General features: G+C 35.3%; 1 protein-coding gene across 6 annotated transcripts in view; it reads left to right on the plus strand.

Moving 5' to 3' along the window:
• Positions 1-23,552, plus strand: part of pum (pumilio) — a 718,098-nt gene that overhangs the window by 63,070 nt on the left and 631,476 nt on the right. The gene's annotated exons all lie outside the window — the stretch shown is intronic.

The raw sequence follows: 23,552 nt of genomic DNA on the forward strand, positions 1-23,552 counted from the left end.
ATCCATTTTAAACTCTTTTTTGAGGTATCACAACCTGCGCTGTCCTGGTGGAAGTCAAAATCTTGTGTTCCATAATCGCTAAAAGAGATTCTTCTAAAAGATTCAAATATTTGTTCGTGTTTACAATCCGATCGATAAAATGTAACTTTCCCACACCTTTAGACGACATGCTGCCCCAGATCATGACAGACGTTTGACTTTTCTCTTCAGACAGTCGGATGGAAAGCTTCATTTTTCCTGCGAATGACGCAACTCTTACTGTCTTCAATACACACTTCAAATTTGGACTCATCAATCCATTGTATTGAATCCCATTGCGACTGAGTCCAATCTTTATGCTCTTATGACTATTTTTCTTTTGTTGTAAAAGTGGCTTTTCCTTAGCCTAAAATAAAATTAAATTTATTAAAAGCAATTCGTACTTACTATTTTTTTTCAACTATATAACTTTGTAGGTACCAAATCCTAATTTGTGGGCCTCTCGGTGACATATTGATCTAGAAACGTGTCGTCCAATAACGTCACTCCATAAAACGCTTAACTCCATATAATTTGCTGGTCGATTTTTTACGGTTATTTTAGTTTTTCGTACATTTCTAGGTTTTGTGACGACCGAACCTGTAGTTTTGTATCTTCTAACTATATTTCTTACACTATAGCGTAACAATTTCAACATATTCGCGATTTCCGAATTGGATTTTCCAGAATTAAAAAATCTAATAATGATTGAACAAATTTTATCATCTATAACTTTACCTCGATCCATTGTACAATTCACAAACGGCAAAAAGCTTTGCAATACTACAAAAGACATTTAACATTAACTGACAGTATTATTGTTTTGATGTCATTTTTCCATAGCTACCTCTGGATTTAACGTAATTATGATAAAATCAACGTATGTTGACATAAGTGAATGCATAGCCAGGGTTAAGTGATTTTTGTTTATTGTTGAAAATAAATAAAAAACCATAAGGGTAATGTTTTTAATAAATATTAATAAAAATGCCATATTAATTAATATGGGAACTTATAAAAGCATTCCCCCCGAATTTGTAATCTACATTCTACTTTTTCAATGGTTAGTTTTGTTAAACTTATCAACTGTTATGGTACTCACAGATCTTTCATTGCTCTGAACATTTTTCTTAAAGTTACCGAGTCGGTAGACTGCATTGTATATTCCAGTGTTTTTACTCTAAAATTTGTCTCAGGGTTGTAAGTTCACCTCTAAAACCAGCCTAATACCCTAAACCATAAGTAGAGTTGACCCTAGAAACCTGAACTATAGTTGTGCTAGGAGGTTACCTATTCCGTGTGATTTGTTACAGGCTAGTTTTTAACTGCGTCTTTAACTTCAAATCAATGGCATTAAACTTTTAATGTTTCGAATACATTTTTTTATACAAATACCCCACCTCCCGTCTTTTTCTACTTTCGACATTATTTTATACAATATTTGACAGATGGTGTTAGGTGTCTTGGCCATAGCCTACTAATATTAATAAATTCAAAACAAGTTCTGAAAAATTTCCACTTGTTAGTTATACATGACAAGTTTCGTCATACTGTGGATTAAGCAGATGCTAAGTGCATTATGTGTATATCTGATTGTTTGATATCGATCTTCCCTTCATGGATCCATTCTTGTTTGTCTCGAAGCAGACTCATTCGTTTGTAACCTACTTGTCTCTTTTTTTATTGTGAAACCATTTACTGGTGTCATCTTGATTTTTATCGATAATGGCTGGTAATTCGGAGGAATGTTCTTTACCACTGTGTAAAGTAATTTTTTAATATGTAAAATATAATAATACGAAGTAATCTGCTTTTTATTTTATCATATTTACCCTATCAAAAATGTTTTTGCAGAACGATAAAAAATATGCTGTGTTATTATGTAAAAAATGTATAAAAACGAGTAGAGAGCAGTTATAGTGTTAGAGACTGCAAACATCGGCAACGCAGCTTACCAGCCCGATGGTCCGTGCCGAGGTGGCGTCTTAAATTCAAAATTCAACAGAAAGAGACCTTCACCGACCGCCGTGGTGTGAAGACACATTTTTATTCACATTGTAAATTTAGTAAATAAACCCCTTATGCGTAAGCGAATGCGTTTTAATTCGACCAAATAAAAATAATATACAGTCCACTCAGTTCATATACATAAATTGGTCCTTCGAGCCGGATATCAGTAATCAGCATAAACGTTAAAATCAAAGTGATTTGATACTCGAAAACGGACAGTTTCATCCAATAATTCTTAAGTGCACGTGTAACCAAGAGCAGATCATCCAAAACCAAGCTGTTGTACGTTGTACCTGACGCCAGAGAGCTAGCGGCGTTGCCTAAAATTCAAAGAGTGAGTACAAAAATCCTTTTACCGAATTTATTCCTCCAAAAAATAAAATAATTTCTGTTTGTGTGAATACTGCTTGATTTATTCTTCGAAAGAATTTATACGAATTTCGTTTCTTAATTTTTAGTAGTAAGTTAATAATAATTTTATTTATAACTAAAATAAATATGAATACCGAAGAGCAAATAAAAATTGTAAAACGAAAACGGGGTGCAGTAAAAGCCAAATTAACCCATTTTAAAAACTTTTTAAATGATTTGGAAACGGAGACAAGGTCTGAAATTCATATTTTAGAGGACGCGATTTACAATTTAAATTTACGTATCGAAGAAGCGAATAAAATAATACAAAATTACGAGGAATCGCAGTTAGAGTTAGAGGATTTAGTTGATGAGGATGAATTAGAAACTTGTTATACCGAACGCGAGGAATTTACGAAATCTTTTTATTGCGAATTGGCCCGAAGTAAGCGATTACAATCTAAACTTTCTAGGCATAGTACAGATTTATCAAATAACAGTTCATACTCGGAAAATGCATCGGGTAGTCAAGTAAACGATTTTAATGGGTTTCGTCTTCCGCCAGTTGAGGTACCGAAATTTAGTGGTAGTCATGAATATTGGTTGGAATTTCACGAGACTTTTAGCTCGTTAATACATACAAACAGTGCACTACGGAATTTTCAAAAGTTTCATTATCTTAAATCTTCACTTTCAGCTTGCGCGTCCGAAGTAATAGCATCAATTGAGTTTAGCGAGGCAAATTACATTGTAGCTTGGAATTTGCTTTGTGAACGCTATAATAACGAAAGACTTCTTGTTCATAATCATGTAAAAGCATTATTTAATTTAGATGTTAAAACATGTGAGTCGTCAAAAATATTACGGTTTTTGATAGATTCTATTTCAAAACACTTAAAAGCATTAAAACAATTAAACCAACCCACCGAACATTGGGATACTTTAATAATTTACATAGTAACCTCTAAGTTGGATAATAAAACAGCGCGAGAGTGGGAAGAATTTAGATCGAAAATGCAATATCCAACAGTGCGAGATTTAAAAACATTTTTAAAATCAAAGGCTGATTTGCTGGAAACAATAGAATCTAAACGCGATACATATTCAGGAAATACCTCCTCTTTTCATAAAAAACAATCCAGAATATCTCAATCGTTTGTCAATACGGAAAATGTTTCTTTAAGGAACAATAATACAGCTGATCGTTCGGGAAATAACATGACTTGTGCTTTCTGCAAACAAAATCATTATATTCGAAACGTGCAGAATTTCTTAAACTTTCCCCAGCAGAAAGAAATACGCATGCGAAAAGACTTAGATTATGTATAAATTGTTTACGACCTGGTCACATAAATACGGTTTGCAGATTAAGCAACTGCAGAAAATGTAACGGTAGACACAATACATTATTACATATACAAAATAACGAATACAATAGACGCGAAAATAATACTACAGAGAACTCAAATGTATCTCTAACTTGTTCAAATATTTCTCAGGAAAACGTTTTACTTGCCACAGCTTTGGTACAAGTAATTGATAAATTTAATAAACCTCATACCGTACGCGCGTTGCTAGATTCAGGTTCCCAATCTAGTTTTATTTCATCAAATTTATGCGATATACTTAATCTCGAAACAGAAAATATCAATATGGCCGTGGTAGGTCTTAATAATAGCAAATCCCATATTAAGAAAAAATGCGAAATTTCTGTGGAGTCGCTACATAGTGCATATTCGGTAAAATTATCATGTCTTATCATAAACGAAATTACTGGAATCCAACCAACTACTGTTGTTAATATCAATAGGTTAAATATTCCAAAAAATATAATCCTTGCTGATCCAGAATTCTACAAACCAGGTCCCATAGACTTGCTCATTGGAGCAAATTTATTTTGGAATTTGATGCAAAATTGGACAAATACGTCTAGGATCAGATCAGCCAGTATTACAAAAAACTTCTTTTGGATGGATAATTTCTGGAAACATTACAGAAAATTCGAATGTATCTCACTGCAATCTGTCTTTAAATGGTGATATTCAAAAACAACTAGAGAAATTTTGGTTATTAGAAGAATGCTGTGTAAAACCCGCAATATCCGAAGAAGAAGCGTCATGCGAACAACATTTTATTGAAAATACGAAACGCGATGTAGAAACGGGCAGATTCGTAGTATCTATTCCGTTTAAAACGGGTACAGATGAATTAGGTGATTCGGAAGAACAAGCGCGAAGGCGATTTTTATCATTAGAACGAAAACTTAAGCATAATTCGGATTTACGTAAAAAATATGTCGATTTTATGAATGAATACAAAGCGTTAGGTCATATGACCAAAGTAAATAAATTGAATACAAATGCTATTCACTATTACTTGCCACACCATGGAGTACTTCGAGAGGAATCTGTTACTACAAAGCTTCGTGTTGTCTTCGATGCTTCGGCTGCCACATCCACAGGTTTATCACTTAATGACCTACAAATGGTAGGCCCAACAATACAAAGTAGTCTTTTGTCAATACTCTTAAGATTTCGAATTCATGCATTCGTGATAACAGCCGACATCGAGAAAATGTATCGGCAAGTAATGATTAATCCGAAAGAGCGACCATTGCAACGAATATTTTGGCGAAGTAATCCCAACGAGGAATTAGAGATATACGAATTAAACACGGTTACGTATGGTACTGCTTCAGCGCCTTTTCTAGCAATTCGTTGCATCATGGAGCTAGCCTTAAATTGTGAAGGGAACAGTCCAGATTTATCTCAAATAATTAAAAACGATATATACGTAGACGATTTAATTACGGGTGCTGATTCTATTCAAGAAGCGGTGAGTTTAGGCGTGGGTATTTCAAAAATTTTATCTGAAGGGTGTTTTAAATTGCGAAAATGGCACTCAAATAGCGATACGATACTTCAAATAATAAAGGGCGACGTACCTTCACAGAAGACCAATTCACCGGTTCAATTCAGTGAAGATCAAAACACAAAAACATTAGGTCTCGGTTGGTCATGCGATTCTGATTCTTTGACGTTTAAAATTGAACCAAATGCTATAGACGGTCGTGTAACTAAAAGAATCATTCTTTCGGCTGTGGGTCAAATATTTGATCCACTAGGCCTTTTAGCGCCTTGTATTATTAACACGAAGATTATACTTCAAAAGCTTTGGCTAGAGCGATTAAGTTGGGACGAATCAGTTCCTCAACCGTTACATGGTGAATGGCTTAAGTTCAAATCTGAGATTCCTAAACTTAATTCATTAATTATTCCACGTCACGTAACATTACCAAATGTACGATCAATTGAATTACATGGTTTCTCGGATGCTTCCGAGCGCGCGTATGGAGCATGCATCTACGTACGTTCTATTACTCGAACTAATCAAGTTTCAGTTAGGCTTTTAGGCGCAAAATCTAAAGTAAGTCCGTTGAAAACTATTACGATTCCCAAACTCGAGTTATGCGCAGCTGTTGTTTTATCCAAATTATGTACAATTGTTAAGGATGCACTTAACAACACAACATTTGAAAGAGTTACCTTATGGACAGATTCCACAATCGTGCTCGGTTGGTTGAAAACGGAACCACACCGATTAAAAACGTTTACCTCTAATAGAGTTGCCGAAGTACAAACTTTAACTAGTTCTTGTGATTGGCGGCACGTTTCCTCAAAGGACAATCCTGCAGATTTAGTATCACGCGGTATCAGTCCATATGAGTTGGAAGTATCTAATTTGTGGTGGTCTGGTCCAAGTTGGTTAAACAAATCCGAATGCGATTGGCCTCAAGAGGTAAAGTGTCCAGAGAACTTGCCTGAACTAAAGTGTGCCTCAAATGCATTCTTAATACGTGCGTTGGAACCAGTAGTAGATATAAGTCGCTTCTCTTCATTGAGCAAGCTAGCCTTTGTTCTAAGATTCATTTCAATGATCTCAAATAAAGATTCTAGACGAACAAATGGTCCTCTTAATACTGAAGAATTAAGAAAGGCATACAAGCTTCTTCTCAAAATGTCACAAAGAGAGTCGTATACCGTAGAGATAAACAACTTATTAAACAGACAAGAAATCAATACTAAAAGCAAAATTCTTAATCTTAATCCTTTTATCGATCAGGAAGGTTTATTAAGAGTTGGTGGTCGTTTAACAAATTCAGATTATTCGTATGACAAGAAACATCCCATTATCGTGTCGGCACACAATCCGTTAACCAAATTAATTTTTAAATCAGAGCATCTAAAATTGATGCATGCCGGCCCACAACTTTTGCTTAGTTCTTTACGTCAGTCCATTTGGCCGGTATCAGGAAGAAATCTTGCTAAATTAACAGTTAGACAGTGTACTTGCTTCAGATTCAATGCGAAGAACACAAATCCTATAATGGGTAATTTGCCGAAAACTCGATTTGATGCTGGTTATCCATTCAAGGTTTGTGGGGTAGATTATGGCGGACCTTTTATTATTAAAAATCGATACGGTAGGGGCAGTAAAACTTCAAAATGTTATATGGCACTGTTTGTATGTTTTGCTGTCAAAGCAGTTCATATTGAGCTAGTTTCTGATCTTTCGACAGATACTTTTTTATTAGCACTAAAACGATTCATTAGCAGACGCGGAAAACCTCAACAAATATATTCTGACAATGGTACTAATTTCGTTGGCGCGAATCACGAATTACAAGCGTTAAGTAAGTTTTTGATTTCAAATCAAAATAAAATTTTGGAGTTGTGCTCATCCGAAAATATAAACTGGCACTTTATTCCAGCACATTCTCCGCATTTCGGTGGCCTCTGGGAGGCAGGAATTAAATCAAGCAAAAATCATTTAAAGCGAGTTGTAGGTAATAATATTGTAACATTCGAAGAATTATCAACAGTTTTTGCACAGATCGAAGCGATTTTAAATTCCCGACCCCTCTCACCACTCTCTTCCGATCCTAACGATGAAAATCCATTAACTCCTGCTCACTTTCTCATCGGCAAACCGTTAATAGCAACACCAGAACCCGACATCACAGATTTACCTACTGGAAGACTTTCTCGTTTCCAACTCCTGGAACAAATGCGACAGAACTTCTGGCGACGATGGTCGAAAGAATATATATCCGAATTACAGCAGAGGGTTAAATGGAAAAAGACGCAGAGAACTTTATCACAAGGCTCCATGGTACTCGTGAAGGAGGATAACATCAATCCGTTGAAATGGAGACTGGGTCGTGTTCTGGAGTTACATCCTGGAAAGGATGGAATTTGTCGAGTGGCATCGATCCGAACTGCAACTGGTGTCATTCGTCGAGCTTTTCCAAAAATTTGCCCACTACCAATTCAAGATTGAAAGCAAACATCGGCAACGCAGCTTACCAGCCCGATGGTCCGTGCCGAGGTGGCGTCTTAAATTCAAAATTCAACAGAAAGAGACCTTCACCGACCGCCGTGGTGTGAAGACACATTTTTATTCACATTGTAAATTTAGTAAATAAACCCCTTATGCGTAAGCGAATGCGTTTTAATTCGACCAAATAAAAATAATATACAGTCCACTCAGTTCATATACATATAGTAAACCATTTCCATTTGGAAAACTTTAAAAAAATTAAAGAATGTTCAGTGCAAGGCCCATAGAAAAAAGTCATTTATTTTCAATGGTTAAATAAATACTTTTTTCTGAATTTAAGCATGTTTTTGTTAGTACAAATCATAAATCCTGTAATCGACGTTTTCTTCTTCTTTTTATATAGACATGACTGTTTGTTTTTCATGTGCCGACAGTAAGTTGTCTTTCCATCGTTTTCGTGGTCTTCCTACTGATCGTCTTCCTATTTTGGAACCGTCTCTTGCCGTCTCTACTACTCTATTTGTTTTCATTCGGCTTATATGATCGTTCAATTCTACTCTTCTATTTCTTACCCAGTCCTTGTTCTCCACCTTGCACCTACGTCGTATATCTTTTCTTCTAGCTCTGTCCCATAGTGTCTTACCACCAATTTTTTATGTGTTTTCATCTTTGCTGTTTCTAACATCCTTTTTGTCCTCTCTGTGGTGTCAGGTCTTGTTTCTGCCGCGTACGTCATTATTGGTCTAATGACTGTTTTGTAAATTCTGCCTTTCGTTTCTTTCCCGATATTTTTATTTCTCTATATTGTTCCATTCAGGCAGCCTGCGGCTCTGTTTGCTCTATTCACTTGATCTTCCACTTCAGTTTTGAGATTTCCGTAGCTAGATAATGTTATGCTTAGGTATTTAAAGTCCATCACTTGTTCTATTATCTGACCTTCCAGCTCCAGTTTACATCTGAGTAAATTTGCTGTTGTAACCATGGATTCTGTCTTTTTTGGGGAAATTAACACGTTAAATTTTCTGGCGGTTATATTAGATTAGTGCAGCATACGTTGTAAATCGTCTTTACTTTGAGAGAGTAGTATTGCGTCGTCTGCATAGCAGATTATTTTAAGTTATTTTTCTCCTATTTGGTATTCTTTTTTAGTTCTTACTTTTATTATTTCATCCATAATCAGGTTGAACAATAGAGGAGTCAGGGAATCTCCCCGTCTTATCCCATTGCCAGCTTCAATAGAGTCGGTTAGTTCTTCTTCCACTTTTATTTTTATTGTGTTCTTTTGGTAGATATTTTCGATCGTTTTGATTATTCCTAGAGGTATCTCTCTTGCTATCCTAAAACGTAATCGACGTTTTAAAATAGTTAAAATCCGTGATATGATCGAAAAGGTCCAATTTATTGGATGACTTTCAAATAAAAGTTCCTGAGTTGCGGACGTAGTGAGGATCTTAAATGACTGAACATACTTTTACCTGAGAATTACAATTAAAATACTCTTGAGTCAGCCATTGTACTTCTGAAAGCAAAGATCAGTCCAGCAGAAATGCCGAATTGTATGTCAGTTTGATGCAATAATTTAGGAACAAAATCAATGAAAAACGCTTCATTCGATGTGCTTTTATCAGCATAACTCATCTATAGACACACCTACAATTAAAATGACCAAAATTAATACATTTTGCGATAATTCTGACTAATATAGTAACTATTTCATTTCCCCGGTAATAATTCCAATAATTACTTCAATGGCCACGTTCACGCACTGATCAACTCGACCACTTACTTTCTCTGTCTTTCTAGACGTTATATTACGATTACGCTTGAGCTTTAACACAGTCATCGTTGAAAACGAAATCATTGTTGAATCTTGTTTGTATAAACATACCACTACATACCTCCACGTACCAGACAGCAAGAAGAACTCGTCGTCTTCTGTAATCGTATTTGAGATATTCAGCATGGTATTACGGTCATAATATGTGTATAAAAAAAGTGATTACAAATTTTTCATCAGTTTCTATAAACCAATACTGTTATATACGCTGTGGAAATTAAATGTCTTGAATTAAAACTTTAACCGTTTTCCCAAATAAGGTACTGTCCTAATGCCTTAATTTTGAAACTTGATATTCAAAGTCTTTCAAAACTGTTAAATTTAGAACAAACGTTACTTTTTTTTAATATTCAATTAAAAGCATAATACACTCCGCCAAAAAAGTATCGCATCACCCATGAAACTGCAAATTTTGTATTAAAAATAATTTAAAACGTGGATTTTTTACTGTTTTTTTTTTGTTTTTTAGGTACTTAACAAGTATTAAAAGAAAGATGCAGAATGTACGAAAAACAAAGGTTTTATTTAATTTATTTCATAAATTAGAAGTAAGCGCACAAACAATATTGTAAAAAAATAATAAAAATCAAAAGTAAAGATAATTTAGTAAGACGTATTGCCTCCTCTAGCTCTTATAACATCTAGACAACGTTGTGGCATATGTCCAATTAATCTTCTTAGATAATCTTCATCGATATTATCCCATTCTACGGTTAACAACCGTTGCAGGTCCTGATTAGCTGGCGTCACATTACCAGATCTCACTCTTCTGTAAATATGGTCCCAAACATGTTCTATTGGATTTAAGTCCGGGCTGTCCGCTGGCCAATTCAAAACTTGTAAATTTACCTCTTGAAGGTACTTGGTAACGATTCTTGCTACGTGTGGGCGTGCATGTCATGCATTAAAACAAAGTAATTACCAATAAATGGGACGTAAGGAACAACATGCATCTCCAAAATTTCTCTAATGTACCTATCAGCAGTTAAGGATCCTCCATCTAGCTGTACCAATTCGGTTTGACCCCTAAGAGATATTCCGCCCCAGAGCTGGTATTCTTCGATCCGAAGTGTATAAACAAAATCTTGACTCATCCGTAAAGAGTATGTTACCCCAGTCGTCTATATTCCAGTTTACATGCTCTCTTGCAAATGTTAGACGTGCTATACGGTGTTCCCTTGTAAGTCTCGGGGCATTGCTATGCTTTGTGCCCTCCAAATAAAATTTGGCAGGACCCTGGTCTACCTGGCCTGTCGGCTATACGACCGTTAACGAATCCACTGCCCCTACGAGTCCAACACCAAAGTGAAGGTGCCATGCCACGTATGAAAGAAACTTTTCATGGGACTCCACCTTCCCCGTAGTACCTGTATTGCGATTACCTCACCTACCCGTTATCCCACCCACGGGCGGATAGGCGACACAGGCAGAGGAATTTCCACCTCGCACGTAGACAGGTCGCCGCCGAGGATCTCTCCTCTACCACTCTTGAATCTCCCGACGGGTACGTGCCGGGGCACCCACACCACGCCTGACACTAGGCCAGGAGAGGTATGTACGGGCCCAGCTCGTTCAACCTCGCCAGGCTCTTTTGAAATGAGAGTAGAGTGGTCCCACGGGAATCTCGTCTCGGATACTAGGAATGTAGACCGGTGACCGTGTCGCCTAAGCGACCGTGTGCATTTCTACAAACCCGACACCTGAGGCGACGGCTCTCCACTTCTCGATTCCTACTCATTAGTCGCCTCTTACGACAGGCAAGGTTTTCTGACCTCGGCCGTATTCTTGTCTCCGCGAGCCGAACGGAGAAACTCTAGGGGCAGTGGCAGTTACACTGGTCCTAATTCCAAAATATCTTAAGATGTGCCTAACAGTTTGTGAAGACACACGTACATTTCTAGTCTCGGCTAAGTCATGTTGAAGTTGACTTGCAGTCACATGTCTTCGACGCAAAGCCTGAGGGACTAAAAATTTGACAAAGTCTGTAGGTGAGGGACCGGTCCAGAGTTACTCAAGATATATAGGTTGGTTTGTGTGTTCTAATGTATTACCATTCCACGCAATTTGGAGTTTTCGTTTGTCTTCCTTTGCGCGAAGGTGGAAAGCGCAGACTTGGGTTTTAGAAGAATTGGGTCTCAGGGAATACTGCAGGTAGTACGATGTCATTGTTTTTAAGGCAGTTTTGAGTTTCTCCTCCACTTCTTCAAAACTATTTCCTTGAGCACATAGTGCAAGATCGTCAGCATAGAGGAAGTGCTTGGTTTCGGTCGGCGTAGGTTGGTCGTTTGTGTATATATTGAAGAGCATTGGTGCTAAAACACTTCCCTGTGGGAGGCCATTTTTTTGAACTCTCCACCTACTTACTTTACCCTCCAGCACAACGAAAAAACGTCTGTTTTGCAGTAAGGAATATACGACCTTACCCAGATGGTGGTCATTGAGAGTGTCGTATAATTTGCGGAGCAATGTTTTGTGCCTTACTGTGTCATACTCAGAAAGCTAACGGGAAGTTAATGGAGTGCACGTCCTGGCGTTTTAAGAACAACGGCACAGGCACTGTGTTTCTCAACTGCTGAATATGCGTGCCCCGTTTGGGGCAGATCTGCCCACACCAAACAAGTTGATACCGCGCTAAATGAGACATGCAAAATAGTAAAGGGGTGCATGAAACCAACGCCACTCTCAAATCTATATAAAGCAGGGGGGTTTGCAGAACCCTCAACACGCAGAGACGTTGCAGAGAACATAGAGAAAATTAAACAGATCGCGGACGAGCGGCATGTGTAGGCGGGTACACATATTTGTACGACGGGACGAACCGCTTGCGAGCTGTTCGTTCGTTGCTCGTCAGGAACCACAGCCTGTCGGTTTTTGGGACGAACACAAAGAATGCAGAACTATAAATTGTGTCTATAAATTGTTTCTGCTAAGTGTGCGATGAGATCATTCGGTTAAACAAAATTGCTGAACGAGCGCGGCTTATTCAAAAGTAACGAGAGAAATTAATAACATAATAATAATACTTAGGGTATTGGATAGCCTGAACATAAACATATTTTCAACTCGCATATGTGTTCCGTGTACCCACCTTTATACAAAGCTCGAACACCACGAAAGCGACTAAAGTCTAGGAAAAGCTTCCTTGGAACAGTGCAGGATGAACCGCCTGAGTATTTTCCTCTTGCCTAGGTTTAATGGACCGGTCAGTCCCTAGACTTTAAAACGTGGAAAACTATGAATAGGATAATAACGGGGGTCGCTCCAGTAAAATCAAATCACATGTCCGGACACGATAAAGTAAAGTAAGTATTTGACAAAGTACCATGATATGAGAAACTAATCGATATCTTAAAAATATCGATTGTAAGGATATAAGACTAATCTCAAAATTATATCACAAACAAAAAGCAACAAAGGAGTTAGACAGGGTTGCATACTGCCACCAACATTATTTATCATCTACTCTAAAAACATCTTTAGAGAAGCCTGGGAAGAATCAGAATATATTATTGCAGTAAATGGCCCACTTATAAAACAATATTAGATATGCAGGCGATACCGTATTGCTCGCAGATAGTGTGCAGGGACATAAAAGGATGATAGATAATTTTATAGAAACATGTAACACATACGGCCTAAAACCGTCATATTGCTTTCTGTGTTTAATGTATTTAATGATCAACCTTAACTAAAATAACTGACTCGACTTTGTATCCCTTTCTCCGTATGATAAGAAAGTGATACGTTTGTTATACAATTTTTGTACTACTAAAACATTGTTTTGTTTACTTTGTTGTCATTGTTTTTATACTGTTGAAAGAAAGACAATAGTCAATTACTGCATTAGAGATAATATTTAATACGATATTATACTTCAATAACAATAAAAATGTCAAGGAAACAACCACTAACTTATTGTTTTCTGTACGGAATTAAAACAAAACATTTCGGTGTTTCCTTTATAACTAATTATTGTGACATCTCTTGATTGAAGCTTTAATGTGTAAAACTAGTCGTATGACGATGCCATGTTTTTTTAAGAGAATTTACTCTTCACGTCAACAATACTCATGCAATTTTGATTATGCAACGACACAAAGTGAGTTGGTTGGTGGTCAGACTACACGCGTAAAAGTAGAAAATGTGTTTGTCCCATTTTTATTTTGCAACATCACAAATTCAGTTGGCTAGGAATCAGACTACACGTGTAAAAGTAAAAAACGCATCCTTTGATGGCGAAAGCCTTTGTGTGTACGCATTTGGACTATTTGTTAATTTCGGGAATATAATGATGAAGTCAGGTTTCATAGACTGCGAAAAAAGTCCTTGACAAAAACGTATCAAAATGTCGCTAAAATCATTAAATTTCACTCAGTTAATGTTCCTGTTTTTTATTAATTGTTGCCAGGTTTGCTTTGGTTCTTCCTTATATAATATATTTAGTACTTTCCTGATTGTTTTAAAAAAATTTGTTGTCTTGTCTATGGACAATTGACGGTAGGTTCTTTTTTTGCATTTCTTGTCGATGTAGGCTAATTCGCAGAACTTGTTATATACATACTCCATATGGGTACTTCCTTCTCATCTGTTACTTAGTGTAAAATTTCACATTTGGTAAAACACGTTTTCAATTTCACATTTAGTTGTCAAGTTTTCGGTCTGGAGCAGTGAAGACAATGAGGCATCAGGTTATGCCTCATTTCCATGAGTTGCCATATGCCATGAGTTAAATTTTGAATAAAAAATCTTGATTTATTTCCTCAATCCCGATAGGGTGGATTATCGTTCATTCAAAAATTTGGTATATAAATTATTTAGTCGTTGGATTATTGGAGATTAGATGCATTTGGTCTAGAAAGATAAGGTAGATAATGAAATAAAATGTAAAAACTCATAATTGGAAATAGTTATAACTTGCGAATACCTGGGAAGTATAATTACGAAAAAATAAACTGGGAAATAACAAATAGATCAAAGAAATCGTTATACTGTGCGTTAGTCCCAGTACTGGGAAAAAGAAAACTTACACGGGAGACAAGGATAAAAATATACAACACAATAGTGATACCGACTGTGCTCTATCTCTATGCAACCGAAAACTGCACTATTCTGGAAAAACATAATAGCAGGATAAATGTAATGGAGATGAGACATCTAAGAAGGATAGTTGGAAAGACGAAATCGGATCGATTAAGCAACGAAACTATCAGGAGAATGGCCAACCAAGAACCAATAATGAATAAAATAGCGAAGAAACAAATATACTGGTATGGGTATACACCAGTACATAACATAATTAGAAGAATAGTCCACGAAGCAAAGAATATCGTGAAAAGAAAAAGAGGCAGGACAAAAAAAATGGATAGAGCATGTAGTAGAAGCGGGAAAAGTTCAACAAAAATCACTCTAGGAATTGAAAATAATGGCAGGAAATAGCAAAGAATGGCAAGAAATAGAAAAGAATGTAAGAGATGAGTGATTGGAAATTAAATAAGGTAAAAATATCTGATAGGGTAAAAGGAAGGGAAGAAAGTGCGATTTTTCTTGTTTACCCTGTTTCTTTTGGTTGTAGAAATTTTGTGTTCCTGAATTTATTATCTTCAACATTGATATTTCTTTATTTTGGACATAGTTTACTTCGATATTACAGCTGGGATTTGTTGGATTTCCTCTAAATATTCTGGTACATTTCTGCGGAATATGGGATCTGCTGTATAGATCCCGTTACTATCCTGCATACCTCATTTAACATAATATGACCGTTGGTCACTTTTAAATATTTAGGTTAATATATGTTTTCTAGTATACAGTGATGAGTGCCTTAAGAACCGGCAAAATAACGCAAAAGATAGAAAACATAACCCGTTGTGAAATAAAAAGAGATGAATGTAGTAGAGGTGGGAAATTATCGATAGAAACCTCTAATTTACATTAAATTACATTAGGACTATCGATAGTTTCCCACCTTTAGACGTTAGCTTATGAGCTAATTGACTTCAGTCATAATATTACAAGTATGACGTCGAATATTTACATTTTTTAAATTTCGCATAAAGTAAAAACTGATTCAAGGCAATAAAGCAAATGTAAGTAAACAGTTTAATTAGTAGTAATTTGATAATTATGCTATGATAATTCTGTATTAAGAAGAGTTTATGCGACGTCTCAAATCACACTTTATTATTGATCAATACTTTAATTTTGGATAAAAACATACTCGTACTTCAACTGTTTTTACTTACATTACGTGATACGTATTACTATGACTGAAGTCAACCAGATCATAAGCTAACGTCTAAAGGTGGGAAATTTTCGATAATTCTAATGCATTGTAAAGTAAATTATAGGTTAATATCGATAATTTCTCACCTTATTTCACAACGTATTATGTTTTCTATCTTTTGCGTTATTTTGTCGGTTCTTAAGGCACTCATCCCTGTATTTCCGTATCCCTTTATTTGGAAGTTTTCACTTAGCTTTCATTATGCGATGAATGATCCTAAGTGGTTTATCTTCTGTTTCCTTTTCTTGTTTTTGTGCCCTTTAGTTTGTTCTTAGCTCTCAATTTCATTATCAGTTGAGTGGTGATTTACTTGGCCCTGTCCTTGCAAGGTGCGTTATGTTTATTTGATCACTACTAAGTTTTTATAGAGGATTTCATGACATCTCGCCACTATGTATCATATACATTTTTTCAAGAGTTTCGGACCACTTTTCCTTTCCAGCTCGACTCAGTGCAGATTATTGGCTCGCAGTCAATTATGCAACTCATTTATTTTTACTAAAAGTGTCTACTGTGCTTTGTCGTTTTTGTAAAACTAAAAGTATTAGCGGGATTGATCACAGACCTAGAATTAATTATTTTGATCTTAAAGAGTGGAGATTGGTCTCGAGGCTCGATATCTAACTAACTGGTATCTGGCACAACGCAGGAGTATTTTTCAGTTAAAATTTTGTTGGAATTTTGTTAAAATGTTTTGGAATTAAATCATTTATTTTCATATTATTATTATTATGCCCCTAAAAATTATATGTGAGACCCTTATGGTCTTCCAGGCAGGACATCGCCAAAATGACCATTACGGATAATAATATTGTTGAGGTTGGCATTTTCTGTTAAAATCATCAGAGGCCTATACTGTCCTGTAAAATTCAATCAAGTGCTGATACGATCATCCTTAAATTTGGCAACCTGGTTTTTAACCCTCGAAAATGATGAAGCGTATTCCAACACTGCCGAATCTAGCTTTGTTTGAACTTCGATTCGTGTTCGGAATTTACTGTTCATAAGTGGGTAATTGATAGATCTCTCTGTGCTAGCATATTTAACCTATTTAGAGGTGATTCTACGGAATTTTAATTAAACTCCTATTTGCGACTTAACAAAGGCATTAAAAAGATTTCCCAACGTTTAAGTAATAATACTTTTTTATTGTTGTTTTTATACCAGAGAACTAAAAACTAAACTCAAAATTTGACACGAAAATTATAAAACATTTTAACCATGATTTTCTATATCTAAATAAATTAAAAAGAGAAGTAAATCAATAGTTGCTAATACACGTATGTTTCGTTTGCGTGGAAAAGTTATAACATTGATTGGATTCAAACTTTTTGATTATACGCTTGAACTAGTAATTTGACATTACGTTTTCCTATATTTTACATCAGTTTTTGTTTAGAAACTTAAAGAAGTTATAGAAAGAATATATGATTATTATTGATTTTTTTTAAATTATGAGATGTGTTCATATTGTTTTTTAGTAATATATCAAATATAAATAATATAAATACAAAAAATATATAGGAAGTTTTTATAAACATCATCATCATCAACCTGTATGCGTCCACTGTTGGACATAGGTCTCCCTTAGCTCTTTCCATTTGTCTCTGTCTTGTGCGGCTTGCATCCAGGTATTGCTAACATACTTCAGGTCGTCAGTCCATTTAGTTGGTGGGCGTCCTCTGCTCCATAGTGCTTCTTGTCTTGGTCTCCACTCTAAAATACGTTTTGTTCATCGGTTGTTTGATAATCTGGCGACGTGTCCTGCCCAATTCCATTTTAACTAGTGTTGCCCAAATGCAAGAACAAGACGAGACTTAGACAGTGTTGGTATTGCACTCCCGGTTTTGGTCTTGTTCTTGGTCTTGCAGCAAGAGTCTTGCAAATCTTGCTGTTACCCATTAGCCTATTGCTGTTTATTAAACGTTACTTTAGATCTTAGAATAACGTATCAGAGTAAGTACATTTTAAGCTTGGATTAACATAGTCATAATAAAGACCAACCAAGTTAATAAATGTCTAAACAACTGACACCGGGTGGGGTTTGAAGCCACGATCTAACGATCCGTGCCTATGCTCTAACCAACTCAGCTATCTACCATGGCCCACGGAAGTCAATCTGTTTCTTAATAAACGTTTGAATTTACTAAGCTTACATGTGCTAAAACATAGTTAAAACACAAAAAAAAACAAATTAATGACATAAACATGACTGTATTTTAAAGAACATTATCTGCCTAGAAAGGGATTGATGGACATGATGGGCAAAAAATCCACATACATGTATCAAGGACACAGATTTTTTAGGTGATTAGATAACAAACTATAATCCACTTATTAAAGCAAAAAAAAATACCAATCTTAGCTCTACTTTTATATAAAAAACTAACTTGAAAAAATAAAGAATAGGTAAAAGAGCAATGATAATCAAAAGAAGTTATTTTAAATTAAGGAGATACCTACTTAATAAATACATTAATTTACCAAAATAAAGTAGTAGGTACATTATATATGTAATTGGTAGTGAAAATAATAAGTATATTTTTTTACATGTCCACTTTTTCCAGCGGTTATTAAAAAGCTTGTGATATCTCCACCGAATTTTGTTTTTTCAGGAAGAAATATTTGTAATTCATTTTTGTGAAAAGATATTAGATGCTTTCTTAAACCTGACGTGTTTCTGTTTTTCATTTTTATTTCAACCTTCCTATGTAGGCACAATTTACACAAAGCAATTTGAGATGCATGAATTATTTCGAAAATAAACTCATAAGATTTGCTTTTAGGTCTTTTAGATCTATAACTTAAACGCTCACTATTCCGACTAGAATTATTTGAATCTTTGTCCCTCATGGCAAATTGTAAACTTGTCACTCCGAGAACAACAAGGATTAGATTAAAATCAATTATTACATTAGACTCAAAGGAAAGCTCAATTGGGAATGAAGTTAAGTGTTGTCGAAAAAGTAACTACTATCCATAGTTACTTTATGTTCGTTACTATCCAATACCCTAAGTATCCAATAGAAAACTGAGAATTATATATCGTTACTTCGTTATTCTAAATACTTCGGTATTTTGTTTACACGGTAGGCGACATTATCTGTTATTAATAATTTGTCTCGTTACTTTTGAATATTAGCCGCGCTCTTTCAGCAAATTTTGTTTAACCGAATGATCTCATCGCACACTCAGCAGAAACAATGTCTTAGGCCGAGAAGATTTGTTTTTAAAATTTTTGAGTTATTCGCGAAAACCGTTTAAAAACATACTTTTTTGACATTCATTTTAACTGTTTACTTTCAGTCACGATAACTCCAAAATATTGAGTTTTCGAAAACATTCTAACGAACATTTTTGTCTTAAAATTCACTATTCTAGCGACTATCATGGTTTTTTTTTATAAACTTTTTCCACCCCCCCATTTCGGGTGGTTTTTGATCTTTAAGCTATTTTTTAACTACTGTCAAAATTGCAAGCAAATCGATGGATATAAAACAAATTCCGAGGTTTTCTACTATTTTTACCGTCAGATCCTGGACTATGCAGCGAGGCATGCAGAGAAAATCTGAAAATCACATGCGGTTTTTGTTGTGAAACATTCTACGTTGGTGTACAATAGTCAGTACGTCAGAAAGATGATCTGTGATATTTATCTGTGATACATTGATGAACGACCGCACGAGTTTCTGTTGTGACTGAGCATTGAACTCTCCAATATAATTTTTAAATACTACTGTTGGAAGCAATGGAAACAAGTTTAGAGGCTGTAAGCTAGTTTTTATTTAACAACATTTTTAGCCAAACTGAGAGCTATTTTGATCCAGAAGCTTTGTCTTCCCTTTCTTACTAACTGCTCCTCTGTGTATTCTTTTTCTATGTATTGGATATTCTATGTGCCGGTTTTGTTTTGTTTTGTCTTGTGTTTCTGTTTTCAGCAGTGTTTGCTGCCTGAGATCTAGTGTGTCGAAGTCATGCTAGATATCGTTGATTGTTCAGCTGCAGGCTCACTGCTACAGTCTCCAACTTAACCTCCACGAAACAGCCCCATTGTATGAAGTGGTTTTTAACTGGCTTATGTTCAATAAGTAGTGGTATATTTTCTTAGTGAGAGTTAGGGTGCGTTCATTACGGAGATCATCGCATGGTATCCTCGACTAGAGCATAGCACTGACAGTGAACGCTTGCATTTAAAATAATGCATTTATTTTACGTGGCGATTATAATATAATACCATCCTATGGTACGATCGAGGGCCGGCGCCTCGTTATCAACGCACACTTATGTTATGTTCGGATCCAGGTTTTTTTCTGGTCGCAGTCAAATTACTTCGTAGCTGATTCTCTTCTCTGTTCATCAGCTGTTTCATTGCCAGGTATTCCCATTGACCTAACACATATACCAGTGTGACACTGTTGTGCTCTGTCAGTGTATTAAGCTCTAGGCACTCCCACATTATCTAGAGTTATGTTTTCAGCAGTAGATATTCATCGGATTTAATTCAAATGTATCTCGGTATTCAAATGTATTTATCTCGGTTTTGTGTCTCAAATTTTGTTCTCTGTACTTAAACCCCAAATTTGGTTCTCTTTTGTGTCCTATTTATTGTATATTTTACTTTTTACTGTGTCACTTTTTTGTTTCTTCTGTGAAGGACGTTGTTTTATTTAATGTTTTATAATCTTTGTAATATCGTGCCTGTTTCATAGTATTGGGATAGTCTCTTCTCCCATGACACATTAATTTAGCGATAAACAAATCTATTTTTGCACTCAACTGATCGTAATTCACACAAACAAATCATACAAATGCAATTGCAGCAAATATTTATCTCAGTCATTTCTATCACACCGAAAGAGACATAAACACGGTCGACCTACAATCACAATTAAACATCATCAGTTTGCATTCACCGTTTATAACAATCTGAGCGTTAACAAAATATTTAATAAAACTTATCTATAATAAGATAGGGTTACATTAAAGTGAAGTAGAATTCAAACAAGTTTATCATCTTTCATGTGATTCGTTAAAAACAGTAGAATCCATGGGCATTTTTAATAGAATACTAATTTCTGCATGATTTCTAAATTCTTAGACTATAGATAAAGATATAAAAGATCTAAATTCTTATCCCATAGGTAAGCATAAAAAATATTTATGCACGTACGCATTTTGGAATATAACAGACTCGCCGACTCGCGCATCGTTGTATATTCGGAGCTGTTCAGATTAAACGATCGACTAAATATTCGAAAATCCGTTTATATACAAATTAAAGTTAATCTCGAATAGCCTGTTGTTTTTATTTTATTTTTGTATATAGAAAACAGGCTTTTTTATTTATTTTGACATTAATCAAGAACTAAGGACGATGATATATATCATCTTTAACAAAATAGTTTTTTTTTTAATTTGTTTTTAAAACGATTCGATATTAAAATATTATTTTTATACGATTTTTATGTAATTAGAACTAATTGATGATATGATTATTACAGTCAAAATATGGTGGTTGAGATAAACTTGCTGCATTGATCGGATGATGAAACTTATATATACCTTTGGAGAATCATCATACAAGCTTTATATATTCAGGGGATGATGAAGTGATTTTTAATTTTTTTAAAAACAATTTTTGGATTTTTTTCTATTCTATTTTTTACTTGTTCTTTTAACAAGTACCTCCAATTAATTCAAATATTCAATATATCATATTTTTTTTTCCTACTGATACGAGAGGTAGTAATTAAATAACCGAACTGATGCTTCAAAACATTTTATTGTTCAACAATCACATTACATGGTGGATCTCGTACAATGCTCTATATGAATTTTCTATTGTTTCTCTCAGCCTCTCGAGAACCTCCGTCCCTTATGCTTTTCACATTGTAACGATAAGACTACCAAAGAGAATTGAAGTACTATTGTAAAAATAATACCTCAATCAACCATGGGAGCTTATCGTCTGTACATTGCCTAGCTCAGTATCTCAAGGGTGAGTTCGTCTTGTCTTAAACTAGGGATTGAACCTGAGTTCTCAGTTGATAGCAAATAAGACAAATTTTAACCAGACATATTTATTTAAATGAATAAAAAAAAAACAATAATTAACCCTGCCAAAGCTTAACAGTTAATAAGTGTTACTTATTGCTTCGATGGGCTGCTTGTGTGTTCTAGCTGTTGGGTCCTCCAATTAGAATTTGTGACTTCTGGAGAGCTGCAGTCACACGTGGCTGTATGTCCTGACCAATTGTTGAAATCCAAATATGCCAATAAAACCAATAAAATTTTGATATGTCCAATAAACCAATAAAATGTCCAGTAAACCAATAAATTGTCCAGTAAACCAATAAACCCAAGAGAATTGGTAGACCATAAAAATGAGTCTTATAATAATTTTTGCCTTCTTTTATAAATTTCAAAAAGACACAAAAAAATAATCCCACTACAGAAAAGTTGTTTTGACAGAAAGTGGGAGACTGAATCGAAAATTATTTGAGGAATATGCCAAATGGGGGCTTACTGTAAACATAAGCAAAACAGAATATTTAAAAATTGGAGGAAATACCACAGATCTGAGGCTTGAAAACGCAGTCATAAAAGGCTGCAACCAGTATAAATATCTAGGAAGCATCATATCAGCAGATGGCAGAGTTAAGATAGATGTACAAAACCGAATAACCCAAGGGAAAAAATGCATCCGAATACTGAATTCATTACTGTGGTCTAATAAAATAAAGATGCATACCAAACTTCGCGTATACAGAGCAATTGTAGAACCAATTACCACATATGGTGCCGAATGTTGGACGATGACAAAGAATGAACGAGATAAAGTAGACGTTGTGGAAATGGATTATCTTAGAAGGTCATGTCGAGTATTGAGAATGGAAAGAATCAGGAATGAGGAAATACGAAACCGTGCAGGAATTAGAGATACTCTTTCAGATTGAATACAAGGAAGGCAATTACAATGGTATGGTCACGTGATGAGAATGGAGGAGGAGCGGTGGCCAAAGAAAGCCTTAATGTATGTTCCGCCAGAAAGAAGGAATAGGGAAAGACCACCAAATTCCTGGAGAAGAGAAATTACAAAAACAATGCAATCTAGAGGCTTAGAAGAGGGAGATTGGAGAGATAGGAAAAGATGGAGACGATGATGATGATGATGATGATGGGAGACTGAATGAAGTTAGCACAGATGTCATAGAATGTTGCTATAGATATCATGAAACTAGCTTGTCAGTCAACACGGAACAGAATAGTCTGCAGAACAAAAGTGAGAGGGCGAATATTTATTCTATGGGACAGAAAGAGAGGAAAAAAAAATAAAGACAGAGGAAGAAGAGAAAAACAGAGGGCGCCAACTACTTTTATAAATAAACAATAGTAAAAATTAAACTGAAGATAAAGAAATTAATAAATTAATAAACAAATTAAAATGAAATAATTATTTAAATATAAATTAATAGAGATGTGACGTTTAAAACGTTACAACATAACTTCGGACTACTTAAGCTCTTTTTGCTTAGGAAATTAAAAATAATCTCACAGGGATCCAAGTTGGTCGAATGTGGTGTATGGTCCAATCATTCTCCGTTCCATTTTCTCTGGAGGAAGAAGTTTGGTACCATTTGTGTGCAAACACACACTGGTTCTAACACACTAGAACTAAGCCAGAAGGTTACACGAACACGAGCTTTACTATCC

This window comes from Diabrotica undecimpunctata, chromosome 1 (assembly GCF_040954645.1).
Source record: "Diabrotica undecimpunctata isolate CICGRU chromosome 1, icDiaUnde3, whole genome shotgun sequence".
NCBI lineage: Eukaryota > Metazoa > Arthropoda > Insecta > Coleoptera > Chrysomelidae > Diabrotica > Diabrotica undecimpunctata.